A 17,411-nucleotide genomic window follows, 5' to 3' on the forward strand; every position below is an offset into this window, starting at 1 on the left:
CTGACCTTCATGTCTTAAAGTAATGACGGACTGTGGTTTCTCTTTGCTTATTTGAGCTGTTCTTGCCATAATATGGACTTGGTCTTTTCCAAATAGGGCAATCTTCTGTACACTCCCCCCACCCACCTTGTCACAACACAACTGATTAGCTCAAACGCATTTAGAAGGAAAGAAATTCCACAAATTAAACTTTTAAGAAGGCACACCTGTTAATTTAAATGCATTCCAGGGGACTACCTCATGAAGCTGGTTGATAGAATTCCAAGAGTGTTCAAAGCTGTCATCAAGACAAATGGTGGCTATTTGAAGAATCTCAAATATAAATATATTTTGATAACACCTTTTTGGTTACTACATGATTCCATATGTGTTATTTCATAGCCTTTAATGCCTTCACTATTATTCTACAATGTAGAACATAGTAAAAATAGAGAAAAACCCTTGAATGAGTAGGTGTTCTAAAACTTCTGACCTGTAGTGTATATTTACAAAAAAATATATACAGTTGAAGTCATTAAAACTCGTTTTTCAACCACTCCACAAATTTCTTGTTAACAAACTACAGTTTTGGCAAGTCGGTTAGGACATCTACTTTGTGCATGACACAAGTAATCTTTCCAACAATTGTTACGGACAGATTATTTCACTTATAATTCACTGTATCACAATTCCAGTGAGTCAGAAGTTTACATACACTAAATTGACTATTCCTTTAAACAGCTTGGAAAATTCCAGAAAATTATGTCATGGCTTTAGAAGCTTCTGATAGGCTAATCGACATAATTTGAGTCAATTGGAGGTGTACCTGTGGATGTATTTCAAGGCCTACCTTCAAACTCAGTGCCTCTTTGCTTGACATCATGGGAAAATCAAAAGAAATCAGCCAAGACCTCAGAAAAAAAATTGTAGATCTCCACAAGTCTGGTTCATCCTTGGGAGCAATTTCCAAACGCCTGAAGGTACCACGTTCATCTGTACAAACAATAGTGTGCAATTATAAACACCATGGGACAACGCAGACGTCATACCGCTCAGGAAGGAGACGCGTTCTGTCTCCTAGAGATAAACGTACTTTGGTGCGAAAAGTACAAATCAATTCCAGAACAACAGCAAAGGACCTTGTGAAGATGCTGGAGGAAACAGGTACAAAAGTATCTATATCCACAGTAAAACGAGTCCTATATCGACATAACCTGGAAGGCCGCTCAGCAAGGAAGAAGCCACTGCTCCAAAACCGCCATAAAAAAGCCAGACTACGGTTTGCAACTGCACATGGGGACAAAGATTGTACTTTTTGGAGAAATGTCCTCTTTTATAACTGTTTGGCCAAAATGATCATCGTTATGTTTGGAGGAAAAAGGGGGTTACTTGTAAGCCGAAGAACACCATCCCAACCGTGAAGCACAGGGGTGGCAGCATCATGCTGTGGGGGTGCTTTGCTGCAAGAGGGACTGGTGCACTTCAAAAAAGTAACCCAACTTATTGTGGGAAGCTTGTGGAAGGCTACCCAAAAAGTTTGACCCAAGTTAAACCATTTAGAGGCAATGCTACCAAATACTAATTGAGTGTATGTAAACTTCTGACCCACTGGGAATGTGATGAAAGAAATAAAAGCTGAAATAAATCATTCTCTCTACTATTATTCTGACATTTCACATTCTTAAATTAAAGTGGTGATTTACTAGGATTAAATGTCAGGAATTGTGGAAAACTGAGTTTAAATGTATTTGGCTAAGGTGTATGTAAACTTCCGACTTCAATTGTATTTATGGGGGATTGAAAATAATGCAGACAATTACGCTGATAGAAGCCACAATCTAAATGCAACATATTGTCAGCTGTCATTGGTCAAAAGTTAATTTCTATCTTCTTTCAATTAGTGGAATAATTCATAAATAAGTAAAAAATATTAGCATTTTAATGATTTGTCCGTTGTTTATTAACATATGGAAGAAAAAATCAAAATATTTTTGGAAAAATATGATGTGTATTAAAAGTGGCTGAGGTTACTGGATAATGCAATGTAAGTTAACTTTTCTGAGGTACTAAATATATTTCAAATACTCTATTTAACTTCTTGTGTGGAGAAAAAAGTGTTCCCACTACAGTCGTGGTCAAAAGTTTTGAGAAAAACACAAGTATTGGTCTTCACAAAGTTCGTTGCTTCAGTGTTATGAGATATTTTTGTCAGATGTTACTATGGTATACTGAAGTATAATTACAAGCATTCCATAAGTGTCAAAGGCTTTTATTGACAATTACATTAAGTTTAAGCAAAGAGTCAATATTTGCAGTGTTGACCCTTCTGTTTCAAAACCTCTGCAATCCGCCCTGGCATGCTGTCAATTATCTTCAGGGCCACATCCTGACTGATGGCAGCCCATTCTTGCATAATCAATGCTTGGAGTTTGTCAGAATTCGTGAATTTGTCCACCCGCCTCTTGAGTTTACTGGCCATGGACCCAAAATGTCGATGTTTTGTTCCCCGAGCCACTTAGAAGGATTACTTTATCCTATCCCAGGTATTCCTTAAAGAGGTGGGGTTTCAAATGTCTCCGGAAGGTGGTGAGTGACTCCGCTGTCCTGGTGTCGTGAGGGAGCTTGTTCCACCATTGGGGTGCCAGAGCAGCGAACAGTTTTGACTGGGCTGAGCGGGAACTGTGCTTCCGCAGAGGTAGGGAGCCAGCAGGCCAGAGGTGGATGAACGCAATGCCCTCGTTTGGGTGTAGGGACTGATCAGAGCCTGAAGGTACGGAGGTGCCGTTCCCCTCACAGCTCCGTAGGCAAGCACCATGGTCTTGTAGCAGATGCGAGCTTCAACTGGAAGCCAGTGGAGTGTGCGGAGGAGCGGGGTGATGTGAGAGAACTTGGGAAGGTTGAACACCAGACGGGCTGCGGCATTCTGGATGAGTTGTAGGGGTTTAATGGCACAGGCAGGGAGCCCAGCCAACAGCGCGTTGCAGTAATCAAGACGGGAGATGACAAGTGCCTGGATTATGACCTGTGCTGCTTCCTGTGTAAGGCAGGGTCGTACTCTCCGAATGTTGTAGAGCATGAACCTACAGGATCGGGTCACCGCCTTGATGTTAGCGGATAATGACAGGGTGTTGTCCAGGGTCACGCCAAGGCTCTTCGCACTCTGGGAGGAGGACACAACGGAGTTGTCAACCGTGATGGCGAGATCATGGAACGGGCAGTCCTTCCCCGGGAGGAAGAGCAGCTCCGTCTTGCCAAGGTTCAGCTTGAGGTGGTGATCCGTCATCCACACTGATATGTCTGCCAGACATGCAGAGATGCGATTCGCCACCTGGTTATCAGAAGGGGGAAAGGAGAAGATTAGTTGTGTGTCATCTGCGTAGCAATGATAGGAGAGGCCATGTGAGGTTATGACAGAGCCAAGTGACTTGGTGTATAGCGAGAATAGGAGAGGGCCTAGAACTGAGCCCTGGGGGACACCAGTGGTGAGAGCACATGGTGCGGAGACAGCTTCTCGCCACGCCACTTGGTAGGAGCGACCGGTCAGGTAGGACGCAATCCAAGAGTGAGCCGCGCCGGAGATGCCCAGCTCGGAGAGGGTGGAGAGGAGGATCTGATGGTTCACAGTATCAAAGGCAGCAGACAGGTCTAGAAGGACAAGAGCAGAGGAGAGAGAGTTAGCTTTAGCAGTGCGGAGAGCCTCCGTGACACAGAGAAAAGCAGTCTGTTGAATGACCAGTCTTGAAACCTGACTGGTTTGGATCAAGAAGGTCATTCTGAGAGAGATAGCAAGAGAGTTGGCTAAAGACGGCACGCTCAAGAGTTTTGGAGAGAAAAGAAAGAAGGGATACTGGTCTGTAGTTGTTGACATCAGAGGGATCGAGTGTTGGTTTTTTGAGAAGGGGTGCAACTCTCGCTCTCTTGAAGACGTAAGGGACATAGCCAGCGGTCAAGGATGAGTTGATCAGCGAGGTGAGGTAAGGGAGAAGGTCACCGGAGATGGTCTGGAGAAGAGAAGAGGGGATAGGGTCAAGCGGGCAGGTTGTTGGGCGGCCGGCCGTCACAAGTCGCAAGATTTTATCTGGAGAGAGAGGGGAGAAAGAAGTCAAAGCATAGGGTAGGGCAGTGTGAGCAGGACCAGCAGTGTCATTTGACTTAACAAACGAGGATCGGATGTCGTCAACCTTCTTTTCAAAATGGTTGACGAAGTCATCCACAGAGAGGGAGGAGGGGGGAGGGGGAGGGGGATTCAGCAGGGAGGAGAAGGTGGCAAAGAGCTTCCTAGGGTTAGAGGCAGATGCTTGGAATTTAGAGTGGTAGAAAGTGGCCTTAGCAGTAGAAACAGATGAAGAAAATGTAGAGAGGAGGGAGTGAAAAGATGCCAGGTCCACACGGAGTCTAGTTTTCCTCCATTTCCGCTCGGCTGCCCGGAGCCCTGTTCTGTGAGCTCGCAATGAGTCATCAAGCCACGGAGCTGGAGGGGAGGACCGAGCCAGCCGGGAGGATATGGGACATAGAGAGTCAAAGGATGCAGAAAGGGAGGAGAGGAGGGTTGAGGAGGCAGAATCAGGAGATTGGAGGGAGAAGGATTGAGCAGAGGGAAGAGATGATAGGATGGAAGAGGAGAGAGTAGCGGGAGAGAGAGAGCGAAGGTTGCGACGGCGCATTACCACCTGAGTAGGGGCAGAGTGAGTAGTGTTGGAGGAGAGCGAGAGAGAAAAGGATACAAAGTAGTGGTCGGAGACATGGAGGGGAGTTGCAGTGAGATTAGTAGAACAACAGCATCTAGTAAAGATGAGGTCAAGCGTATTGGCTGCCTTGTGAGTAGGGGGGGACGGTGAGAGGGTGAGGTCAAAAGAGGAGAGGACTGGAAAGAAGGAGGCAGAGAGAAATGAGTCAAAGGTAGACGTAGGGAGGTTGAAGTCCCCCAGAACTGTGAGGGGTGAGTCATCCTCAGGAAAGGAACTTATCAAGGCGTCAAGCTCATTGATGAACTCTCCAAGGGAACCTGGAGGGCGATAAATGACAAGGATGTTAAGCTTAAATGGGCTAGTGACTGTGACAGCATGGAATTCAAATCAATAATATAATATAATAATAAAATATAATATAATATAATATTTAGCAGACGCTTTTATCCAAAGCGACTTACAGTCATGCGTGCATACATTATTTTTTATTTTTTTGTGTATGGGTGGTCCCGGGGATCGAACCCACTACCTTGGCGTTACAAGCGCCGTGCTCTACCAGCTGAGCTACAGAGGACACTCTCACCTGTGTTAACGAGAGAATCACTGACATGATGGCAGATGGTCCTTTTGTGGCAGGGCTGAAATGCAGTGGAAATGTTTTTGGGGGATTAAGTTCATTTTCATGGCAAAGAGGGACTTTGCAATTAATTGCAATTCATCTGATCACTCTTCATGACATTCTGGAGTATATGCAAATTGCCATAATCAAAACTGAGGCAGCAGACTTTGTGAAAATTAATATTTGTGTCATTCTCAAAACTTTTCACCATGACTGTACATTGCCATTTTAAAAAATCTAAACAAACATGTGCTTATTATTCTTCAATTTAATGTTAGGGTTTGGCATAATGGTAGCAGTGTGGTTAAGGTTCGGGTTAAGGTAAGGGTTCAGTTTAAAATCTGATTTTAAGAAGATAAATTGTAGAACTAGGTGGGGCCCTGGACTTTGCAACTTGTCCAGATAGTGGCGACTGTGAAGTGTGGAGCAGCAGATCAGCTGCAAAAATATGTGTTATTTATTTAACAGCGCAGGTGAGGATGAAGACTGGTTCCAGAGGTTATTTACAAAATATAGAAATGGCAAGAAAATTGCTGACAAAATGAACATACCATTTCAAATGCAGTGGCCCATGGGGTATGAAATTAGTTGTCAGGATTAGATGGTGGTTTATTGAACTCTGGTCCTTTGGGCAGAAGTCAAATAGCTTTATAAATTACAACCTGACAGCATAGTGTCTCTTCATTTACACCATTGGAGGAATGCGTCTGGAAATGATGTTACATTATGCACAGACTCCATTCTCATTCAATGCATCCCAGGGTTACCTAGGCCTATTCAAATCAGATAGAGATGCTCAGGCCATCTGGATTGTGGTAATTTGAGACATAAACAGTAAGTACACTTATTTGAATAGCAAATGGGGACTATTTATGTTGTGTTAACACCACTACAGTTGACCAAAGGTAGCCTATGAACAATCCAGTAACACTGATTTAAAGAAATCTAGAAAACAATGTTAAAAGAAGTAACAGCATGCACATTATGTTATGTGGGCAGCTTGTCTCTCCCTTTTCTGTTTCCCTTCCTCCTTGTTTTGTCCCCTCTTTGTCTGTTGTATCTGTATGTGTGTTTGTCCCCATTATGTTGGTGCGTCTGCCGGTGTGTGTCTGGAGTGGATCGGGGGGCGTGCTCAGGATCTGCCTCTCCTGTGCAGCTGCGGGTTGTTTCCAGTGATTCTTGCCTACGCAGCTGCATCCTATTCTCTCATCAACCTGCACTACTAATTCCTGGGCATGGCTCTCCACCGGCGCCAGATCGTTGTTCTTACTAGAGCGTTCAGACATACCTCCCAACCTTCCTTCCTGCCTGCCTGCCTGCCTGCCTCAGCCTCTCCTTCCTCCGGAGCCGACTAGCCCACTCTGTTCCTTTTCTTCAGTTGTTTTTGGACTAAGACAAATTGAACTTTTATTAAAAGCATTTTTGTTTCTTCCACTCCCTTAGTCGTGTTTTGTTTCTCTGAGTGCTGGGTTTAACCATAGCTTAACAGAACGATCTGGCCATGGACCCAACAGAGAAACAGCACGGGGCAAACAAAGACAGCTTCCAACAAGCTATCCAGGCTCAAGGAACGTTGCTTAGGACAGCATGACCAATTGATTCGGACTCTTTTGGAAAATAATCATCAACTGCTGAACCAGGTGACTCAGTTAACAACACAAGTCTCTAAATTGTCTGTTATCAGTTCTCCATCTCTCTCTGACCCCCAGTTTGATGCACCCCAAGTTGTTTCCTCTGACATTATGCAGGCTTCGTTCCATCGTCCCTGTCACGTCGCCTGAACCGTTCAATGGAGAATTGGACAAGTGCCGGGGATTTTTGCTTCAGTGTGACTTGATTTTTCGGCAGAGACCACTGTCGTTTTCTACTGATTCCTCTAAGGTACATTATGTTCTGGGGCTGTTAAGAGGGAGAGCTCTGGTTTGGGCTGAGGCTGTGTGCTCAAATCAAACTTTGACTGGATTGACTTTTGCTGATTTTTCTGCTAAATTGAAGACTGTTTTTGACCATCCTGACCATGTGGGTAATTCCTACAAGAGACTTTTTAATTTGAGGCAGGGTTCTAACAGTGTGGCTGAGTACTCTATTGAGTTCTGGACTTTGGCAGCGGACTCCAAGTGGAACAATGTGGCACTTCAAGGAGCATTTCTAAACGGTTTGAATGAAGCCATTAAGGATGAACTGGCTGCTCGTGACGAGCCACATGATTTACATTCTCTCGTTTCCCTGTCCATTAAGCTAGACAACCGGTTGCGGGAGAGGCGTCGGGAGAGAGGCGGTCGGCCACATCTAGGAGGACGAGTTCCCCAGCCTTCAACCACTCGAGTCTCGCCTCCCGGAGCCGGCAGCTTCTTGTTCCTGATCCCATCCCGAGCACAGAGGAGGAACCAATGCAAGTGGGTCGAGCTCGACTACCTCCAGCAGAGCGGCAACGGCGCCTCCAGGCGGGTGAGTGCCTGTACTGTGGAGACGCCACACACATTCTGGCTACATGCCCTAAGCGACCAAAAGACAAGGCTCGCTCGTAACGGTGGGTCTACTTGCGAGCCCAGAGTTAGATCCTGAACCCATCATTCCCCGATTACAAGTACCTGTAACCTTACGTTTCCAGAGTCATTCCCTGCCACTCTCAGCTCTCATAGACTCAGGTGCAGAAGACAACTTTATTAGCCACCAGTTCGTTACACAAGCTCGTATCCCCGTGGAGCCACTACCTACCCCCATTCGAGTCACAGCCCTTGATGGGCGCCTCCTCGCGGAGATAACTCATCAAACCACCCCGTTTCCCTAGTGATTTCTGGCAATCATTGTGAAAGCATTCAGTTAAGAGTTATGTCTGGCTCAGCTACCCCCCTAATCCTTGGCTTCCCCTGGTTGGCTCTTCACAACCCACAAATTGATTGGACACGTCACACCATTCTCAGTTGGAGCACTAACTGCCATTCAGAGTGCCTTAGGTCAGCGGTTCCCCCCACTAAGTGTAACCCAACTCATCACTCAGCTCCTCCCGATCTGTCATCTGTCCCCAAAGAATACCATGATTTAGCTGAGGTTTTCAGTAAGGACAAGGCTCTGTCTCTACCACCACATAGGCCTTATGATTGCCCTATTGAACTGCTTCCTGGTGCTCCCTTGCCCTCTAGTCGCTTATACAATCTGTCCCGACCGGAAAGAGAGGCAATGGAGCAGTATATTGGTGATTCTGTGGCCTCGGACATAATCCGTCCCTCGTCGTCTCCTTTGGGTGCAGGTTTCTTTTTCGTTGAAAATAAAGACAAGTCGTTACGCCCCTGTATCGATTTCAGGGGTTTAAACAACATAACTGTTAAAAACAAGTATCCCCTTCCACTCATCAACTCAGCTTTTGAACCTCTGCATGGCGCCACAGTTTTCTCCAAGCTCGACCTCAGGAACGCTTATCACCTTGTCAGAATCCGAAAGGGAGATGAGTGGAAAACCGCTTTCAACACTCCACTGGGGCATTTTGAGTATTTGGTCATGCCCTTTGGGCTCTCAAACGCCCCTGCTGTATTCCAAGCCATGGTGAACGATGTTCTTAGGGATTTTTTGAACCGTTTTGTCTTTGTATACCTGGATGATATTCTTGTTTTTTCCAAGTCACCCGAGGAGCATGAGTCACACGTCCGTCATTCAATGGCTCTTGGAGAACAAGCTGTACGTCAAAGCAGAAAAGTGTGAGTTCCACAAACAGTCTACATCGTTCCTTGGTTTCATCATTGAGAGCGGGCAGGTGAAGGCGGACCCCGAGAAGATCCGGGCATGTGACGGAATGGCCCACACCCACCACCCGTAAGCAACTTCAACGATTTTTGGGCTTTGCTAACTTCTACCGTAGATTCATTAAGGGTTTTAGTAAAGTGGTGGCACCCCTTACTAGACTCACATCCCCAAAAGTCCCTTTTCTGTGGTCCCCTGAGGCGGAGCAGGCGGTAGGGGTTTTGAAGGAACTGTTTTCCACCTCCCCCGTGTTGATACACCCCAATACCTCTCTGCAGTTTATTGTGGAGGTGGATGCGTCTGACTCAGGTGTGGGAGCAGTCCTCTCCCAGCGCTCCCCCACTGACCAAAAGCTTCACCCCTGTGCTTTTTTCTCCAAGAAATTGTCACCCACAGAACGGAATTACGACGTTGGAAACCGGGAACTGCTGGCGGTCAAGCTAGCACTGGAAGAATGGCGGCACTGGATGGATGGAGCTGAACTGCCGTTTGTGGTCTGGACAGACCACAAAAACTTGGCTTACATCCAAGCCACTAAGAGACTCAACTCACGCCAAGCCAGATGGGCCCTGTTTTTTAGTAGGTTTAACTTTATTCTAACATACAGACCGGGGTCAAGAAATGTTAAACCAGATGCTTTGTCCCGCCAGTTTGCTGACCCTTCGGAGACCAGCGAGCCTGAAGCAGTCCTACCTTCCTCATGCGTCGTGGCGGCAGTACAGTGGGAGATCGAGTCTCTTGTGAAGACTGCATTTGCCACGGACCCGGGACCGGGTGATGGACCTCCCAACCTACTCTTTGTTCCCGAGACGGTCCGGTCTCAGGTGTTGCAGTGGATTCACACCTCCCGTTTTGCTGGTCACCCTGGGATGAGACGCACGTTGACGCTGCTTAAGAGACATTTTTGGTGGCCTTCAATGGAAACTGACGTTTGGGCTTTTGTGGCAGCCTGTTCAACCTGTGCTCGGGGCAAAGCCTCCCATCAGGCCCCTTCGGGGCTGCTGCTACCCCTCCCAGTTCCCAGCCATCCCTGGTCCCACATAGCCATGGATTTTTTCACCGGCCTACCCAAGTCTGAAGGTAATGATACTATACTTACCATTGTGGACAGATTCTCTAAATCTGTTCACTATATAGCATTACCAAAATTACTGTCTGCCAGTGAGACAGCGGACCTCCTAGTCCAACATGTATTCCGTCCCCATGGAATACCTGTGGACATCGTATCTGATAGAGGCCCACAGTTTACTTCCCGTGTTTGGAAGGTCTTCTGTTCTGCTTTGGGTGCTTCCGTTAGTCTGTCCTCAGGGTTTCATCCCCAGACCAACGGTCAAACAGAAAGAGCCAATCAAGACCTCGAAGCAACCCTTCGTTGTGTGGCTGCTCAACATCCATCATCCTGGGCCAAACATCTGCCTTGGATAGAGTACGCCCACAACTCCCTCACCACCTCTGCCACCGGCCTTTCACCCTTCGAAGTAACCATGGGTTATCAACCCCCTCTGTTTCCTGCTCAGGAGAAGGAATTGGCTGTTCCTTCGGTTCAGGAGAACCTCCGCTGCTGCCAGAGAGTGTGGAGCGACGCTCAGGAAGCGTTGCTTCGGACCACCGACAGGAACAAGACGACAGCGGATAGGAGAAGGACTCCCGCACCTGTGTTTCATCCTGGTCAAGAAGTTTGGCTGTCATCAAAGAACGTACCTCTTCGTACCAAATCACGCAAGCTGTCTCCTCGGTACCTGGGTCCGTTTGTGGTGGAGGCCATCGTTAACCCCGCTGCGGTTCGTTTGAAGTTGCCTTCAGCCATGAAGATACACCCTACTTTCCACGTCTCCCAACTGAAACCTGTGTCCTCCAGCCTTTTGTGTCCGCCGGCAGATCCACCTCCACCTGTTCGCCTCATTGATGACCATCCGGCCTACACCGTCAGTAGGCTCCTGGACTCTCGGAGGCGGGGTAGGGGTCTCCATTACCTAGTCGATTGGGAAGGTTATGGACCTGAGGAGAGGTCTTGGATCCCTAAGCGTTTTGTGTTGGATCCTCAGCTGATCACGGACTTCCATCACGACAACCCTGACAGGCCTGGTGGGTCGCCAGGTGGCGACCATTGAGGGGGGGTACGGTTATGTGGGCAGCTTGTCTCTCCCTTTTCTGTTTCCCTTCCTCCTTGTTTTGTCCCCTCTTTGTCTGTTGTATCTGTATGTGTGTTTGTCCCCATTATGTTGGTGCGTCTGCCGGTGTGTGTCTGGAGTGGATTGGGGGGCGTGCTCAGGATCTGCCTCTCCTGTGCAGCTGCGGGTTGTTTCCAGTGATTCCTGCCTACGCAGCTGCATCCTATTCTCTCATCAACCTGCACTACTAATTCCTGGGCATGGCTCTCCACCGGCGCCAGATCGTTGTTCTTACTAGAGCGTTCAGACATACCTCCCAACCTTCCTGCCTGCCTGCCTGCCTGCCTGCCTGCCTGCCTGCCTCAGCCTTTCCTTCCTCCGGAGCCGACTAGCCCACTCTGTTCCTTTTCTTCAGTTGTTTTTGGACTAAGACAAATTGAACTTTTATTAAAAGCATTTTTGTTTCTTCCACTCCCTTAGTCATGTTTTGTTTCTCTGAGTGCTGGGTTTAACCATAGCTTAACACATTGAAAAATCATGAATGCAGTTATTGAGCAGTTAACTATCCAATACTGTATATCTGACCATATGGTTTGACATAGGAATGTAGGAATATTTGGTTTGTTTGGCACTGTGTGTGTGTGTGTGTGTGTGTGTGTGTGTGTGTGCGTGCGTGTGTGAAGATAGAAGAATAAAAGCCCTATTGAGCAGTTAACTATCCAATACAGTATATCTGACCTCACCAGTGATAACTTATAGCATTTTGGATGTGTTTTTTTGACCTATGGTTTGCTCTATGGTTTGACAGGAATGTAGGAATATTAGTTTTGTTTGGCACTGTGTAGAGTTTGTGTGTGCGTGTTTGTGGTGGTGATGATGAAGTAGTTATAGTTGACCAAAGGTAGCCTATGAACATTCCAGTACCACTGATTTTTTAAAATCTGGAAAACAATGTTAAAAGAAGTAACAACATGCACATTGAAAAATCATGAATGCAGTTATTGAGCAGTTAACTATCCAATACAGTATATCTGACCCTATGGTTTGACATAGGAATGTAGGAATATTTGGTGTGTGTGTGTGTGTGTGTGTGTGTGTGGTGAAGATTGAATAATAAAATCCCTGAAAGGGGACAGTAAGAGCATCCGCCTCTTCTTACCAGACATCCTGTAGTAGAGGGTCAGAACCTAAGAATCAGCTTAAGTGTATGGCTGAGGGCATTCACAGCCGACCGCTCAGATGGGTGAGGCCAAAAAACACAAACACACACACACACACACACACACACACACATACATATACTTTGAAAAGTATTTTGAAGGCCCACTTGTTATAAGCTGCAATTCTTTACATTCAAATGCATCATCATTATTATTGTCACTTGAAATTGAAAATAGCCCACATTATTTTATATTCAACGATGCCTAATTCCATTTGATCCAGTAGTAGGAAAAATCAAGTAGGAGGAGTTATTTATTTTTTATACAAATACTACAGTAAACAGGCTAGCTACAGTCAAAGCCTGCCTACCACCTTCGTGTACAGTGCACATCGACTTTAGAGTGCTACCTCATTTATTTGCTAGGCAGCATCAGTGTCAAAGATTGTGTCGAGTGGTCTACTGCGGAACCAAAGATAAAATACATAAAATGTTCTGGTCACATTTAACAGAGGGACAACAACATTTACATGTGCCAACTCAAAAGATACTCATAAAACATACCAAAGATTTCTATAACTGACCCAAGATACAGTAGACCAGAGCCTGTCATTTCCAGTGGGAGCAAAGGAGCTGGGCAGAGCCAAGCACGAGCTAGTGAGATCCCATTGGCGCGTTCTAGCATCTATTTGCATATTTCCGTTAGGGAATGCCTACTCTGGGAAGTGCATCACCATATATGATAGTGAGTGGAAAAGGCAACCGGATGCTTGACATTTATACATCTGGTGAAATATCTGGCTCATTGTTCTATCTGTGAACATACTCTTTGACCAATTTCAAAGAGAATCTGCTAACTCTGAGTTGGTAAGTATTAAATACGAGTGACTTCCCTTAGCTAGCTATGGACAAAAAAACAAGCTTGTTTTGCTCCACAGCAATGTACTTGGACTCTGCTTACAAGACAAAGCATGCTGTCTAGCTAGTGAATGTGACAACACATCCAACTATGCCATAGCAAACACAGACAGCTTAGCGTTACAGAGTGCAGTTATAGAACTCTACAGTACCATTCGTGGACAGGGACACAGTTTGTGCAGCCACGTAGAAATAAATGGTTTAACCAATAACAGAGAGGTGGGAGTGTTTGTTTCATTTGGAAGCTTTTGTTTTCATATTTACCGCTGTAAAACATATTTACCACTGCATTTTAAACAAACAGGAGAATGGATAAATTAGCATTATTTAGGGCGCTAATCTCTCATTCAGGAGAGCTGAGGCCCCCCTGGATCCCCCGTAATTCGCAGAATGCCACGGTGGTGTAATGAGAAGAGCTTATCCTTATTGGCCTAGAGAAACGTGAAGAGATATACCCGGTTTTGTAATTGGCTGGTTGTAAACTGATTTGTGCCAAATTGGATTTATCCATTGCAGACCTAAACAAATATAAATAATTTGCTGTGTGTTATTATTGGTTTTGAATATGCTAATTTCAGATATTATGACTAATTACTAATTGGTCAATATGTAAACCGTTGCAGTAGCCTAGTGTAGTAGTAGTAGTCTGACATCATGTTATTAAGAGGAGACGAGGAGAAAATGTCAAATAATACATTTGCTAGAGTGTTTAGAGTAAAAATGGTTTCATGATACATTGATTACAATAAGGATATATTACTTTTTTTTTTAAGGATGAAAAAAAGGTTCCAGGTAACTCAATTATTAAAAATGAAACCTTCAATTATCAGTGTTGTCTATATGCAGGTAAACCATGCCAGATATTTTGTAGCCAGTGTCCCTCCAGTCAGGATCTACCGTACCAGTCATGGTGGTCCAACATGTTTGACATCCCCTCCGGGAAGACTGTGCCCATGTGGCCCCATCTTTCCTGCCTTGGTAGTGCTCAAGTCCATGTTCCTGTGGCACAGGGTTTCCACTGTGGCATCAGCACACAAGCATTTATCCACCAGGTTTAGCAAGAACATGGGAAACAGTGGGCATCGTAGAGGTCTGCCGTGGCACAGGCAGCTACGCAGATGGATCAGCTGACTCAGGATCCAGTTCAGCCGCTGTTTGATGATGACAGAGAGGGCATTGAAGAGGATGTAAGTACAGCATACCTCCAGGAGTATATACATAATATACATAATCAATACATAATCTAGACTGGACAACCCTGTAAGTGGTGATGAATTAGCAGACACAGTAACATGGTCCATCCAGATCCAGCCTCTTGACTCACCTATCGTTGAGACCACAGTGCCCGCAAAGTAGAAGGCCCCTGGGAAGACCCAGTGGGGCCAGTGACGGACCATCCGGACACCTACTGTGTTGGCCTCCTCATAGTGGAGTAGCAGGGTGCTCAGGTCCTCAGGATTCACCCCATGCTCAAGGCCGAACTCCTCTATCTTCTGGTCCCAGTGGTGGTTAGCCTTTAGCTCGGCGGGCCTTTCAAAGGCAGAGAAGACGGCAGCTCCAGCTAGCATGTAGCGGACAATGAGCGCCCCTAGCAGGTAGAAACAAGCAGTGCCCCTGCTCAGACCCAGAGAGGGGCAGCCGCAGGAGAGTTCCACCCTCATCTCCAGTCATAGACCGTGTATATTCAGTATTTACTGCATCCACAGCCTAAAAGTGCACGCTGTGTTGAGTTTCTTTCAGTCAGCAGGTCAACTCCATCTCATTCTTCTGGATCGTCATTGCCAAGCTATGCTGAAGCAGTTCCTCCTTCATCAGATACTTTGGAGGTCATTCATCCAGAAGGACTTGAAACTCAATCTCTATTATACTGTTCTCCAAATAGATGCTTTGACACACACCTTGCAAGTAGAGTAAGTAGAAAATGTATGCACTCACTAACTGTAAGTCGCTCTGGATAAGAGCGTCTGCTAAATGACTAAAATGTAAAATGTAGACTGAGTCTTTGACAGCATCTGAGGTGTGTATGTCTACTCCCTGACTCTCCAGGCTGCTGTCAGTGAATTTACTTTTTTATTAACACAGCTTATCTTTACCTCCATAATCACCTTTTATTGTCAGTTTATAACCCTCGCAAGCTCAAATTAGCTTCTTGTCCCTGAATTTATTCAAGGGATAGTGGCCTTATGCTTTTCCCCTACACACAGTAGTGGTATGACCGACTCTAATTTGTAGTGGATCTAGAAAATAGGATACAGTATTTTAATTCGTTTCTAAAACCGCATGAAATTACATTTGACATGTAGGCTTATGTAATCCTGTCTATGTTCTGTTTTTAAAAATGTGTGTGAAACAAAATATACACTATATACACAAAAGTATGTGGACACCCCTTGAAATTAGTGGATTTGGCTATTTCAGCCACACCCGTTGCTGACAGGTGTATAAAATCCAGCACACAGCCATGCAAACATTGGCAGTAGAATGGCCTTACTGAAGAGCTCAGTGACTTTCAACGTGGCACCGTCATAGGATAACACCTTTCCAGCAAGTCAGTTTGTCAAATTTCTCTCTCCCGGTCAACTGTAAGTGCTGTTATTGTGAAGTGGAAACATCTAGGAGCAACAACGGCTCAGCCGTGAAGTGATAGGCCACACAAGTTCACAGAACGGGATTGCAACGTCAGCACAATAACTGTTCGTCATGAACAGCACACAAGCCTAAAATCACCATGTGCAAAGCCAATCGTCGGCTGGAGTGGTGTACAGCTCACTGCCATTGGACTCTGGAGCAGTGGAAACGCATTCTCCATCTGGCAGTCCAATGGATGAATCTGGGTTTGGCAGATGCCAGGAGAACGCTACCATAGTGACAACTGTAAAGATTGTTGAAGGAATAATGGTCTGTGGTTGTTTTTTATGGTTTGGGCTAGGTCCCTTAGTTCCAGTGAAGGAAAATCTTAACACTACAGCATACAATGACATTCTAGACGATTCTGTGCTTCCAACTTTGTGGCAACATTTTGGGGAAGGCCCTTTACTGTTTCAGCATGACAATGCCCCCTTGCACAAAGTGAAGTCCATACAGAAATGGTTTGTCGAGATAGATGTGGAAGAACTTGACTGGCCTGCACAGAGCCCTGACCTCAACCCCATCGAACACCTTTGGGGTGAATTGGAAAGCCGCCTGCGAGCCAGGCCTAATCACCCAACATCAGTGCCCGACCTCACTAATGCTCTTGTGGCTGAATGGAAGCAAGTCCCCGCAGCAATATTCCAACATCTAGTGAAAAGCCTTCCCAGAAGAGTGGCAACAAAGGGGGGACCAACTCCATATGAATGCCCATGATTTTGTAATGAGATGTTCGACAAGCAGGTGTCCACATACTTTTGGTCATGTAGTGTATGTTGTGCTCAAAACATTTTATTTTCTCTGTGCAGGTCATAGAGAGCTCAGCTCATTGTGGATTCTTCAATTACCTACAGATTAGTGATTACCTTACAAAAGAGAGGGGGGAAGGATGCTTTTTTGAACAAACCCTCTTGAGACACCATCACATCAGTTCCTTCCATTATTTTCAGCATATTTTCAAGAACACTATAATTATAAGACTATAATGTGTTTGGCAGAGGTGTAAAATGTGTATCTTGTCCATGCCCAGCGCGCATCTCCATGGTGTTGTTGGAGAGACACGCGCTCCACCAACCCTTCGTCAAAGCCATCTAAAATAAATCATGTAGCCTGTAGGGAACAAAGAGTATATAGCCTCTGTAGCCTTTTCTGCAGCCTACAGGGTGACCAAATTTATGACAACGTCATGATCCAGGCGGTTTTTACATCATGCGTGTTTCCAATCAAATAACATTTGCTTCGATGTGAATATGAATTAACATGTTAACAAACACACCATATCCTAAAAACAGGACAGGTCAAAGTAAAATGGAAGGCTGATATTCAGAGCTTGAATAGCCAAAATGATTAGTCTAAGTCTTTGTCAGGTATCAGGACTATAAAGCCAATGCAATTTCCTGTTTTACAAACCACATGGATAGGCTTTCATAAAAGTGCATTGCAGGCAGACACTCTATAGGCTATAGGCTACTATTCTACTTTGCGGGGATAGCAGCAATTTTTGTCTCGCCTTGACAGTCCCACGCCAGAATAGGCTTAGATTGATTATGGCAATCATGCGCTTCACTCCG

At 45.5% G+C, this 17,411-nt stretch overlaps 1 pseudogene; it reads right to left on the reverse strand.

The window, feature by feature from the left end:
* Positions 1-14,873, reverse strand: part of LOC123482723 — a 61,933-nt pseudogene extending 47,060 nt beyond the window's left edge.
* Positions 14,874-17,411: the final 2,538 nt, after the last annotated feature.

This window comes from Coregonus clupeaformis, chromosome 5, assembly GCF_020615455.1.
Source record: "Coregonus clupeaformis isolate EN_2021a chromosome 5, ASM2061545v1, whole genome shotgun sequence".
In the NCBI taxonomy this organism is placed as follows: Eukaryota; Metazoa; Chordata; class Actinopteri; order Salmoniformes; family Salmonidae; genus Coregonus; species Coregonus clupeaformis.